The sequence below is a fragment of the Nannobrachium achirus genome (assembly GCF_963921795.1).
Source record: "Nannobrachium achirus genome assembly, chromosome: 20".
NCBI classification, from domain to species: domain Eukaryota; kingdom Metazoa; phylum Chordata; class Actinopteri; order Myctophiformes; family Myctophidae; genus Nannobrachium; species Nannobrachium achirus.
Window position 1 is genome coordinate 50,883,364 of NC_137827.1, and position 14,490 is coordinate 50,897,853.

General features: G+C 46.6%; 1 long non-coding RNA gene across 1 annotated transcript in view; it reads right to left on the reverse strand.

Annotated features, from left to right (window-relative positions):
* Positions 1–13,166, reverse strand: part of LOC308306375 — a 388,228-nt gene extending 375,062 nt beyond the window's left edge. The window contains exon 1 of the long non-coding RNA XR_013963153.1: positions 13,090–13,166. This is a non-coding gene — a long non-coding RNA (uncharacterized lncRNA). The remainder of the gene's footprint in view (positions 1–13,089) is intronic.
* Between the last annotated feature and the right edge of the window lie 1,324 nt (positions 13,167–14,490).

Below are 14,490 nucleotides of genomic sequence, written 5' to 3' on the forward strand. Positions count from 1 at the left end.
TCTAACATTCTATGCACGTCCCTGGTTATTGCTGACCGAGATCTCACAAGGGAGTCAGTCAGTGCGAGCAATTGTTAAGCCAGGGACATTTTGTGTTGCTTTGAGTGACGGACGCGATGTAAAAATGTTCGATCCCTGCCCCTGCTCAGAGGTGCCTCCGTGGTACTACAGGGAGGTGGGTTTCAATGGCAGGGTGCCGGGTCTCCATGGCATAATGGTGGGCCTCCCCGTCGGGGCGGTGGTGGGCCTCTGGCATGGCAGGATGGTGGGCCTCCCTCCCTGGCAAAGCAGAGAGCCCTCCCTGACAGGGTGTGGGGGTTCTCTGAAGGAAATGACACTTTCTCTTTCAAGATCTCAATCTCCAGGAGAACAACTTTTCTGCCAGGCAAAACAATGTCGGTGTTGAAAACGAGGTGGGAGTGGGCCACTCCGCTCTCTCCTCTTCCGAAACCGGTTCCGGGCGAAAGGAGTAGTCCGGTGTGGGGCTGGACGGCTGGCCGGGACCTGATAAGCACCTGCCACGGAGCAAGGCGAGGAAGAGGAGGAAGAGGAGGGAGGGAGCGCAACAATTGTTCTGGCCTGGGTAACACGCTCAGCTGGATGGTCCATGATCTCAGCCTGCGAGCCCAAGCTGTCAAGGGACGGTTTTTGTTTGACCGGAGAAAGCTGCAGTGGTTGGGAAATGGAAATCATAACCTCAATAATGACTAGAGGCAGAGCGATGTATCGGTCTGGCCGATGTATCGGCTGTTATTTGACTTTTTTGATGTTGCTTGCATCAGCATAGATAGATACCGGTAGATACCTTTATTGAAAATCAGTTGCTCAGAGGCAGCACAACAGTTTTAAGTTTACAAGTTACAGAGAAGTAAGACAAAGAAAAAAAGTACTGTTGTGAACAGTAAAAAAAAGAAAAGAACAATAAAAAAAATAATATATATACATAAAGTGTAAAAAAAACAAAAAACATTCAACGCTCATAAGTGTCACATCACACACAAATAGCAATACTTAAAGCACAGCTAAACAATGCAGCACCAAACAAAAGTGCTCATAACAGTCAATGCAGTCCATAGTCAGTGCAAATAAATCAAGAATATATATTGTTTTTAAGTAAGAAAGGGTGACACGCTATCCACAAGTTTCCGCGGGAGTTTACTGGAGACTATCAGGACCAAACTTCCGGGTTTAACAGCAGACATACAAGCTCACGTCGCGTCGCAGATGCAACCCGTTGTGAGCTTGTAAATCGGCGCCGGAAGATCGATGCAAACGTTTGCGCAATGCACTATGGGGCGTAGGAAACTCGTGGATAAACTCTGACAAGAGACTCTTCTTCTGTGACATGACATTATATATCTCCCAAAGCCCCAAAACCAACAGCGCCCCCGGGAGGCATATAAATACCATTACAGTTGAACAGAAGAATCTTGGCCAATGTGAATGCTGGTGGTTAGCGGGTACCAGGCAACCGTGTTCGGGAACAGTTCGAATCAATCGGACCGCAGCGTGAATTTGCCATACTTGTCAGCCTGACTTAACACTTCTGTTGCCAACCCCGAGTTTCCCAGGTTTGTATAGTTACCCTAGCCGTGCCAACCCCGAGTTTCCCGAGTTTGGGCCGTTGTTGAGTTTGGGCTGTTTTTTGGACCTCCAGAAATGTAATAGGCATGATCGCGATCGCGAAATTGCATGTTTAACCCCCATACCAACCCATTCTTTCAAACATGGCAGCCATGTTTGTTTACATCTGAAGAAAACATAATGGCTGCTATATCATGAATGCCTGAACGGATTTCCAAGCAGATTTGTTTTTGTTTGAAAGCTGTGAACAGCGTTCACACACGTGGTGCATGATCTAGGCATGGGCGTGCACGATCCGTGCACTATGAATTACATGGAAGTCTATGGAGACCATGGCATCTTGGACCTTCAAAGAGATTTAATTGATTGCAACTTAAGTGTTAAAATGAACTCCTTGTTGGAAGGAGAGGTGGTGAGTCATGTGAAAGCAGTTAATCACACGGTAGTCCAACAGGGCAGAACCTGGTTGGAGAGTTCTGCTGAACTCACCCAGGAAGTGGACGGGGCGCGGTGGGAGGCAGAGGATGATGGGAAATAGGAGTGGACGATGGAAAGGTAGGGTGGAGGGCGATTAACGTGGAGTGCTGATTACGGAGCAACTTCCTCGCCTCGTTTTCCTTATCTTGCAACGGCCTAAAATGGGTGATTAGGAATGGGCTGCTGCTCCCACAAGTATTGCCAAGTAAAGTACCAGTTAGGGCATTCACCAAATATTCGAATATTCGAATATCAAAGTCACTGTTCAACGTTGTTCACCGAAGTAGAATATTTTTTTTTTCTCTTTAAAAAAGATATAGTTTATAAAGCTTGGCTAGATAGGAAGTCATAAGAATGAGTTGTCAATGCCCCTGGTGGATGAATTTGTTAATGCTCAATACCAGGGGTTCTCAAACCTTTTTAGGCCGTGACCCCCAAAATAAACATATTTGAACTGGGGACCCCCACCCTGACAAGCACTTAGAATTGTATTGTATTACATACAATTTGAACGGGTAAGGGCTAGTCTTGACAAAATGGTATATTCCCAGGTTCCGCAGGTCAGCTGCACAGGTGCAATGCATTATTGTTAATTGTGGCACGTTTACTAACATGCTAAGTTTAGCTGCACTTTAACAACCGTTCCAGGCTGCCATATCCAGCCCAAGAAACCATAGAAACCTGACAAGTTGTTTTGTTTTTTTCAGACATTGTGAAAATAGCCGATCTACATGCTCACAACGCCTCGCAGCGCGAGGCGTTGTGAGCATGTAGATCGGCTATTTTCACAATAGAACCGTGTTATCCAAAATGTAATGCCTCTTTTCCATGAGGACTCCCATCTTTGCCATACCCTAGCTTTTGCCACTGGGAGGATAGGTGGAGGTGGGAGCAGTAGAGGAGGTTTAGTGGAGGTGGGAGTAGCTGGGGGGAGTCATAGCGTGGTGGGCCTCACAGGGAGGTGAGTGACCCATGTTAAGGTCCAGTAGCACGGCGGTCCTCAGATCTTAATTACAGAGGCCAGCGGTGGGACACAGGACAAAGACGGGGAGACAGACATGTCTGGACACCACACATCCAGGCACTTATGAGACTCCTCACTCCGCACACACAGGGAGGAAAGACACGCACGCACACACGCATGCACGCACAGTCGCACACACGCACACACCCCTTATGATTTCTCCCTTCTGGTCATTGGTTTTTATTCCCAGTTGGGAATATATTTAACGCTGCTTGAGGTCTGAATTAAACTGAACTACTGGCAACTACTGGAAAGATGCAATTCTGGGAAATTGCAAGTGCGGTGACCGTGACGCGAGACACACTTGCAAATGAATCCTGTGTCCCTTAGTTTCATGCACATATATGGAGATCCCTGGTGTCATCAATATTAAGCCGATATCTTGGAATACCCATATATGGACATATACTGTGTCAATCTCATGTGGTCTATGATGTCAGACATCTATGATGTCAGTCATGTCCATATTTGGAAAAGGTTATGTGCTTGCCACCAAAACTGTGGAAGGAGCAGTGCGGCAAAATAAAGTTTATCTGGAAAGATGGAAATTAAGAAAGTCTGACAGCACTATAGTCTGGTTGCCCTGTTACAACCAGACTATCGTAGGGCAACCACACACACAAAAAAATAAACCTCAATACAATTTTGGTAATTGCTGTTAGTGTACACGAGTAGTATGACGCAGAGTAGCATGCCGGGTTGGCTGCAAATAGACTCAGAGAGTAGGCAAAGGCATGATAGTCCAGGCGTTTCGGGCAGTATTTTGATGTAATCGTGCACTTTATGAAAGAAGCATGAAATTTGGCACACAGTTAGAACATGCCATATGGAACATTTCTGGCTATAGGAAACCTGTGGGAGCCAATTAAAGTTGGGCTCTCATAGACTTTACTATAGAGTGAAATAATACAAAAAATATGTATGCTTAAAGTAGCATGTAAGGGGTCAAACTAGGTGTTTTTTGGGATTCTGAATCCAATGCAAACATTAGTTTTGCAGGAAAAACATTCCTTGGGCTAAAAACAGACCCCATAAAACTATGGTTTAGTGATGAGTCATCACTTTTCAAAGTTTTGTGGTGGCTGTTTCTCGGAAAGGAATGTTTTTCGTGCCCAGTCACAGACCAAGTCACTGAGCGGTCGAGCGGTCGTCGCCGGCGGGTAACAAACAATCCCCGCTCTACTCCTCACTGCTCCGTCTCAATTGGCTATTCTCCTGCTTTGGTCATGTGACCCCGGGCTGGCCGCGCGCGGCCGCTGGCCGGCTGCCTCGGCCGGGGCTAGGGTTACATGTTTGAGCCCCAAACCTGTGATGTATTATTCACGCGCTCATGTCACATATTACAAACAAGAGCGACAGCATGACGCTGGGGAAGGGTCACACGCCACGCAACGGTCAGGCGGGCTGGAGACAGCCTGGAGGTGGACCTGCGCTGGCCCGGGAGACAGACAGGCAGGTAGACAGACACAGGGACGGCTATTTTTGATGCGTGATACCACATTGAACTAAGCATAATCAACAGAGAGGACAATTCTTTCAACATAAGACTGCATTCAAGTTCAGGAGAGTTTGGACAAGGCAATTCTCTTGAATGCTGCCTTCAGGTATGGCATGGAAAAAGGGCATTTGCATTTCTTTCACCACAGTAAAAACTGCATTCGTGGTCTGGAGAGGGCACTTCTTTACTGACTGTTAAAATGGCCGGGGCTCAAGCCCCCTTTGATGTCTATGTGCGCACGTGCCTGGACAGAGAGTATGGTAAAACAAGAAATCAAACAAGAAATGACACAGTCCTTTTATACCAGCTTGTGACCTTGTGGACCAGTTCAGCAAAAGCTAAGGTATGGCAACATGACTGGTGTCTTGCACGAACGCGAAAGCAGCTGCCATACCTTGCCATACCCAATTGACACCTCTGCTGTGGACTAGCCTTGCTGGGGTGGTGACGTCACCGAGGACGCTAGGGAGAAAGTAATGCAACATCTATATCAGTGGTTCTCAAACTTGGGGTCGGGACCCCAAGTGGGGTCCCCAAATTATTTTGTGGGGTCCCCAGATGATTAGCTTAATGTAAAAGAATTGTCTCACTCAACGGTAAACAAACCAACATAAGTGTATACAGGGTATCTGCACATTTAGTGACAATTATTACCCTAACATAAAGTGACAATTTAAGGATTTTCAAGACCGTTTTAATACCAAACTGTGAAGTAAGCGAGAGGTGAACATTGTGAAAATAGCCTAAGTGCGAGGCGTTGTGAGCATGTAGATCTGCTATTTTCACAATATTTATCTGTGGAACCGAGTCACATTAAATGTAATACCTACAATTCCAAGTGCTTGTCAGGGAGGAGGTCCCCAGTTCAAATAATTATGTTTATTTGGAGGGTCACTGCCTAAAATGGTTTGAGAACCCCTGATCTATCTACATTCACGCTACACTTGCTTTACCAAGCGTTTGACCAATGTTGGCATACTGTGGCGTCTAGGTGGCTGACAACCTGTAGGCCGCAGCTTTGCAAGCTGGTAAAAAAGAAAAAGTGTTCATTTATCCATTCTGTATAAAAACATTATGAGGACAGGCTTGGGGTCCAACAAGGTGGTCCATGGCAGAGTCAGACACAGCTAGACAGCTTACTGTCTGTCAGACAGACAGACAGACAGACAGACAGACAGACAGACAGACAGACAGACAGACAGACAGACAGACAGCTGGACTGGAGGACAGACGAGGAATCAGACACATTGGCATGTTGGCAGGAAGACAGACAGGAAGGCAATCAAGCGCACACACGCACACACACACACACACACACACACACACACACACACACACACACACACACACACACACACACACACACACACACACACACACACACACACACACACACACACACACACACACACACACACACACACACACAGTGCACGTGGAGGAAGAAGGGTGTGTGTGTGTGTGTGTGTGTGTGTGTGTGTGTGTGTGTGTGTGGTGGAGGGAAAGGTAGAGCAACAAAAAAAAAAAAAAGCCCCTGACCATCCACCATAATGTGCGCCCACGCACGCACGCACACGCGCCCACAAGATGCACAAATACACACGGACAAAGCCCAGGGGTATGTGGAGGGGGATGAGTGGGGGCAGGGCAGCAATAATAGCCCTGTCTAAAAATAAAAGGGGGGGGCAGAATGACAGTGGAGGATATCGTTACAAAGAAGTCCCGTGGACAAAAAGGAGGGCCCTCGCTTTGAAGAGCTCCCGCACAAAGGACGGACCAACGCTCTCCCCCTCGCTCCTCTCCTCTCCTCTCCTCTCTTCTCTTCTCCTCTCCTCTCCTCTCCTCTCCTCTCCTCTCCTCTCCTCTGCGATCAGGTTCCCATTATGATCCAGGCCACACGGTGCAGAGGAGCAGGCCGGGTTTGAAGTGTCACTCATGCAGCCACTCGTCCGTGTCCGGGGACTCCACGGCTCAGGGGGCCGCACGCCATGGGCTTTTGGTGACGCGCACGCACGCACACGCATGCACGGATACATGCAAGCATTCAGGGATGCTTATTCACACGTGCGCAGGCACACGCATTCACACAATGCGTGGGCATGGCATTCATGCATTGGCAAGACAGTAGGTTTTCAGCGGATTGGCAGAACATTTACCTTGTAGATCAGCGATTTTAGCTATTTCTATTACCTTCTCTGACTTCAAAGTTGAAATATCTACCTACGAAGGTGGATTCTTGTTTTCAATGGGAAAGGAGTGGTTTCTTGCAATTCTCCATAAGAATTGGAAAGGCAAAACAGGGAAAAGAAACCTGTGGAAAAAAAGAAGACTTGGGCACCCGCTGGCCTACTGGTTCAGGCGTATACCACTTAGCCATTGCCACATAGGCATGGATGCCTGGCGGCGTCGCCGGTTCGATTCCCGATCCAAACGACCTTTGCCGCATGTCACTCCCCGTCTCCCCCCCCCGTTTCCTGTCAGTCTACTGTCCTCAGGGGCGTCACAAGGGGTAGGAAAGTTAGACTGAGTTACCGGGGCCCAAGGTGGAGGGGCCCTAGTAACTTTATCTATTGAAAAATAGCAGATATACAAGCTCACAGCGCGGCACCGAGTGCCGCGCTGCGAGCTTGTAGATCTGCTATTTTTGAAAAGTTGTGAAAATGTGTGAAAATCTTTGAATAATATGCCATTTTTAAGCGAACATTTCTAACTCAAATTTTGCTTCTGGGTGGTCCCTGGAACTAGATATTTTGAAATGGGGGTCCGTGGCCAAATACATATCATCTTGGGGGTCCTTGACATAGGTTTCTTGCACACATTTTCACGATTTTTCAAAAATAGCAGATCTACAAGCTCGCAGCGCGGCACTCGGTGCCGCGCTGTGAGCTTGTATATCTGCTATTTTTTAATAGTTAAAGCACAGGGGCCCCACAGTGAATCCTTGTACCCGGGCAGAAGACTTGAAATGACACATTTATATAGGCCTATAGTCTTTCTTCTCCGAGTCCCCTGAGTCTTCAGGGTCTTGAGTCAACCTGAGTCGAACAGAAGCTGAAAAACGAGCGCTTGGTTCACCCTGCAAGGCACAGCAGGTGGGTGCGGTCGGTTGGTTACAATCAGGGCACATCAGATAATGTCCAATAGGTTGTTAGTCAGAGGAAAGTTTTTCAGATACTTTCCTGTGATTGTTCAAACCCGGCGTTGGCCCCAGTTTTTCTTGTATTGTGTTGTATTGTACTTGCGTTGGCAAACTCCACCCATCTGGCACATACAGTAACTAGGCAAGAAAACAAACACAAATATATGTTTGACCCAGGTCAGTGAGAAAGTGAATGGGAGAAGAAATAAATGATACACTCTGATACTGGTATACCAGACTGATCAGACTAGATTAGAGACTGTCTGTCTGATTAACAGTACTAGCCCTTACCCGTTCAAAGATATGAGCTCCGAAATGATGTGCAGTGTGTGGGTTATGGGATGTGCACTGTGCACTGTGCACACAGTATATGAGGGATGGAAAGTAACTTTAACTGGTGCTTGCATGATAATATGTAGGAGCATCAATGTAAGAAATACCCGTTTCGTTTAATGGCTACAGAGATACTGTGTACCGATCTGCATGATTTTTGGACAAAATCTGTAACAGGGCCAGACAACCGACCCCCAGCCCGCCACCCGCCTGCACGCACACACACACACACACACACACACACACACACACACACACACACACACACACACACACACACACACACACACACACACACACACACACACACACACACACACACACACACACACACACACACACACACAGCTGGTTAAACATGTTGCCTCATGCTAGATGCAGAATAGACATGCCTCAAGCTAGATGCAGAATAGATATAGATACACCATAAAAATGCTAATATACAGCATATGATTTGTGAAAGTGACAAACGGGCTTCACAGTTATGTCAGGTGTGTTCATATGCTAATGGTGATGCGATTTCAGATCAATTGCTCCAGCCACTGAGGAGAAACGCTGTGACAGACACTCAGACAGACAGACAGACAGACAGACAGACAGACAGACAGACAGACAGACAGACAGACAGACAGACAGACAGACAGACAGACAGACAGACAGACACTCACTCAGACAGACATTCGGAAAATTATATGTTTGATATCTGTCTGTCTCAGTCACATTGTTGGATCTGTCAAAGCAGGGAAGTGCAGAGAAGCAGGGGCTGAAACTTCTATTGAAAATAGCATATCTCCAAGCTCACAACAGCTATTTTCGGTACTGATACCCCAGTAAATATAAGCATAATCAAGTGAATACTGGAGATGTGGTTTACGGCACATATTAGTACACAGAGAGGGCAATTCATTCAACATAAGATGCTGTATAGAGGGTATGCGCGTGACATCAGCATCATACCTGGAAGTTATGCGGGAACTCGTGACAAAAAACTACTTTCTGGCCTTGACAGCCCATACATCCAAACAGTAAAGTCCGATCTGATTGCATTAAACAACGTTAAATTCACTCACTCGCTTTGCCACTCGATTTGCCACTCACTGTATGCATGCCCATACCCTCTATTCAAGTTTAGGAGAGTTTGGACAAGGCAATTCTCTTGAATGCTGCCTTCAGGTATATGGAAAGAGGGCATTTGCATTTCTTTCACCATAGTAAAAACAGCATTCATGGTCTGGAGAGGGCACTTTTTACGGAGGAGTAAAAGGGCAGGGGGTCAAGCCCCCTTTGATGTCTATGTGTGCACATGCCTGTGTCAAAGTCTACAGATACGAAAGAGGTTATGGGAGCGCTACTGGTATCCCTCAAACCACCGGTGCTCATGGCATAATATTCAGGAGAGAGGGAGAATTATGACTTGCAAGGCATAGCAGGTGGATGCGGTTGGTTCCAAACAGGCTGGCCACATCAGATCATGTCAAATAGGGCAAATACTGTAGGTTGACTGACAATCATTCCAGGCTTCCGTCTGACGTCTGGGATCCATATTGGCTCATGGGATGTACTAGTCCGCGAGTATTTGTGTTCATAGGACGCGAGACGTCGGCCGCGGCGTGTGATTGATTGAGCCGGATGTAGGGGGCGCTCTGCTGTGTTGACTTACTGGTGGGGGGGGGGGGTTACGTTTCTGTCCCTGACTTACTTTGACTTATTCCTGTAGGCTCCTAGATGGAGCATAGGGCCACAATTTCTATCCCTATATCCCTATCGGAACATAACTCGCATGGCGCCGAGTCGGCTCAAGCGGACTTCGCAAAGTTCGACGCGGCGACTCGATCGGCGGTGTCTCAAGTCCGCTTGAGACGGCGCGCCTCCGTCGTCTCCACCGAAAACAAGCGCTCCCTTATACGTCTCGACTCCAAGGAAACAATAATAGCGTACAGTGCACATTAAATACAGACCCATGGACGTCACTTTGAGAACCAGTGCTCCAACTGTCCGATAAGGCAGTGGTTCTCAACCCGTGGGCTGGGACCCCCAGGGAGATATGCAAATTATTTTGGGGGGTCCTCAGATGATTGTGCAACATTTTGCAACATTGTTTTCTCTCTCAACAGTATACAAGCCAACCTAAAGTTTAAGTGTTTAGAGGGTATATGCACATTTCTATAGAGACAATTTAAGGACTTTTTATGACAAATTAAACATTGGTCAAAATGTCAAATATTAGAGGCAGAAACGGTGAAAATGGCAGATCTACACGCTCACAACGCCTCGCAAAATAGAACCATGATATAGAAAATGTAATGCCTCAAGTCCCCAGTTAAAATATGATTATTTTGGGGGTCGCGGCCTGAGAAGGTTGAGAACCACTGCAACAAGGCATAACCTCGAAACAACACTGTGTAATTCCGGCGAGACAGATGTGTGTGTTATTCCTGAGTCAGACGATGTGCACGCGGATGTGCCGTGAACGCCGCACATCCTCTGTGAGGCGCTTGCAGGGCAGCTGTGATCATTGTGACAGTAATTAAAACAATGTACAGTAGGAGGGGGAGGAGGGGAGCATGACTCAACCTGCAGCTGCAGGACGTCCAGACTAACACATTTATTTTACCTTCTTTCCTGATAGAGAAATGAATGGCATGTACAGGGGCGTCACAAAGGGGGGGGGGGGGGGGGGCCTAGTTTTATACTTTAGCTATTGAAAAATAGCAGATATACAAGCTCACAGCGTGGCACCGAGTTATGCTTCTGGGGGGTCCCTGGAACTAAATATTTTTAGATGGAGGTCCGTGGCCAAATACATATCATTTTGGGGGTCCTTTTGAGCACGGCTGACCTAGAAACATAGGTTTTTCAAAGACTTGCACAAATTTCCAAAAATAGCAGATCTACAAGCTCGCAGCGCGGCACTCAGTGCCGCGCTGTGAGCTTATATATCTGCTATTCTTCAATAGTTAAACCACAACATAATGCGTAATAATGTTGCGTTCCCAGTCTAAATGGTTAAACCCCCTCCCCCTATGAAGAACATTCATGGGGGGCCCGCAGTGAATCCTTGTACCCAGGGCCCAGAATTTGGTGCGACACCCCTGGGCATGTACAGAGAGAGAGAGAGAGAGCAAGTGTCGCACGTGGTCGAGGTTGCCGGTTGGGATGTCCGCCTTCCGGCCCTTGCGTGCTGCCCTGGGGGTCATCATATCCCATCACACAGGTTTCCTCTGCAAATTAATGTGTTTGGGCTTCAGCTGAGGGCTGCTCAGATGGTCCTGATGGGGAACTATTGGGGTTTAATAGTGTGCTGCTCAGGGACACTGGGACACTTATTACTGGCTGAGCTGGGAGTTGAACCGGTGACCTTCTGATCACCAGACAGCCCCAGTACCCACTAAGCTACAGCCGCCCCCCCCTACAAACCTGCCAAGGACACCGACAATGATATATATTGGGCCGTGGACCCCCAGCCATCTGTGAGCTTGATTGTGAACTGCCGTACTTTTGCTGGGGACCCCCTATAGGCCTAGATCACTACACATCTAGGGATAATAAAATAGACATACAGTATGAAACAATTTCTTTTACATGCCTACTAAGGTTACTACCTTTTTTCCTGCTGCCTTTTTTCGCCACGCAGCACAGCGTGAGATAGTAGAATGCCTATTTTCCGCAGTGTGGTTAATGGAAAACCAATAATTAAGGGGTTTGTAAAGACATCTAAAATGAACACACACACAAACACACAAACGCACACACACACACACAGAGCGAGCGGGGGAGCGAGAGGAGTAACCCGAGTCAGCTGATGAGTTGAATGAAAGGGCGATTACAACAGAGAGCGATCAACACACTGTAACTGATTCACACTGACCATGCACTAATATAGACACGCCTGAATGCCTGAGCGCTCGCACAACAGGTACACACACACACGCACAGACACAGACACACACAACTGCAGAATGACACTGACACACATGCACTCAGGGACGTGCAGAGAATATTAGAGAGGCAGGGGCTGATATTTCTAAAAGGGCCTTTTGGTGAAAATATTGAAAATAGCAGACCTTCAAGCTCGCGTTGAGGTCGGCTATTTTCAGTGCTTGATACCACACTAAACTAAGCATAATCAAGTGAATACTGGAGATGTGGCGTACGGCATGGATTTCCACACAGAGAGGGCAATTCTTTCAACATAAGATGCTGCATTCAAATTCAGGAGAGTTTGGACAAGGCAATTCTCTTGAATGCTGCCTTCAGGTATGGCATGGAAAGAAGGGCATTTGCATTTCTTTCACCATAGTGAAAACTGCATTCATGGTCTGGAGAGGGCACTTTTTACAGAGGGGTAAAAGGGCAGGGACTCAAGCCCCCTTTGATGTCTATCTGTGCACGTGCCTGCATGCACTGTGTGTCTCTCGCACACACACACGCGCACGCACACACACACACACCCTCCTGTCTCCAGAGGCCGGTATCACATGTCCCTGTGTCCAGTAGCTTATTAAACATTAAGATCAACGGTTTCCCTGCAGCAAAATACCTCCTCTTCTTTCTCCTCTCCCCTCCTCCCCCTCCCCTCCTCCTCCCCCTCGTACCATAACACAGGGATTGGGACACCGACACACGCTTTGTTGTGCACTCGAGTCCTAGCATGACCGCGGTAGCCTACTACTAGGCTATTTGGTTCTCAACCTTTTCAGGCCACGACCCCCCAAAATAATCATATGTTAACTGGGGACCTCCCCACCCTGACGAGTGTTGAGAGTTGAGGCATTATATGTTGTATGACACAGTGGTTCTATTGTGAAAATAGCCGATCTACATGCTCACAACGCCTTGCGTTGCAAGGCGTTGTGAGCATGTAGATCGGCTATTTTCACAGTTTCACTCTCTAATATTTGACTATTTTAGAGGTATTAAAAAGTCCTTAATTTGTCACTTTAGAAATGTGCAGATACCCTACACTTCAACTTTATGTTGGTTTGTTAACTGTTGAGTGAGAAAACAATGTTGCACATTAAAGGAGTAGTTCACCCCCAAAATGACTTTTTTTCTATTGATTACTCATGCCATGAAGAGTAGAGTTCAATAATATTTTTAGTTTTTTGTCGGATTCCAAAATGTGATTTACCCCCATTCGTTCCGGATGGGGACCCGTTTCGAAACGGGTCCCCATCCGGAATCAATGGGGGTAAATTTACTTGAATAAAAATTTTGTCTTAGGAATGTGACAAAAAACAAAAAATATTATTGAACTCTACTCTCCATGGCATGAGTAATCAATAGAAAAAAAGTCATTTTGGGGGTGAACTACTCCTTTAAGTTAATCATCTGGGGAGTGGGGACCCGACCGGCCGACCCACAGGTTGAGAACCACTGTACTACAGAAAGAGACTTACTCAACGCACTCCGAGGGTGTGCAAACGTACAGATCCATTTGGTTATGATTGCACACCCTGGAGAGTACAAAAATGGATAAATCAACCCTGAGGATTTAACCCATTTAGAACGGGTACACATATTGAGTATCATTATTGTATGCTTTAACTATTGAAAAATAGCAGATATACAAGCTCACAGCGCGGCACCGAGTGCCGCGCTGCGAGCTTGTAGATCTGCTATTTTTGAAAAATCGTGAAAATTAGAATTTTGACCCGATTCTATTCTAAGTGTCTTTTGAATCCTTCTAAGGTTTTTTGAAAAAACTATGTTTCTATGTCAGCAATCTGGCCAGCCATCGTCAAAGAAAAGGTCCTTTTCACTTAACTGGAGCTCAGTTAGCCTGTTCTTGAGAGACTACTATGTCAGTGGTTCTCAAACCTTTTCATGTCAAGGACCCCCAAAATGATATTTATTTGGCCACGGACCCCCATCTCAGAATATCTAGTTCCAGGGACCCCCCAGAAGCAAAATTTGAGTTACAAATGTTCGCTTTGAAAATACACATATTCAAAGATTTGCACACATTTTCACAACTTTTTCAAAAATAGCAGATCTACAAGCTCGCAGCGCGCTATATCTGCTATTTTTCACTGGTTAAAGCATTCAATAATTCTAGGCCCTAAATGGGTTAATTTATTGCCCATGTCCCAGTGGTATAATTTGCCTGTGTCCTACTCCCGATACCATTTTAGGTATTGGGACATATTTTCTGTGTGGCGCTCAAGTCCTAGCATGACAACAACAGTGCTACAGGCTGCCACTGGACTTACTCAATACACTGACTCTCTCCGGTCCATTTGGTTGCATGTGTACACTCAAGAGTGTGCAAGTGGATGAATTACCACTGAGGATTTTGCTGTGTACTGTGTGTTGCAAGACTACTTATGGTGATGTAAGACGCAATAACTGAAAGGGGGGGTCAGTTTCAAAATGCTCTAAAAGCAGTGTTTCCCAAACAGTGTCGTGGCCAATTTTGGGTTGCGGGCAGGCCTT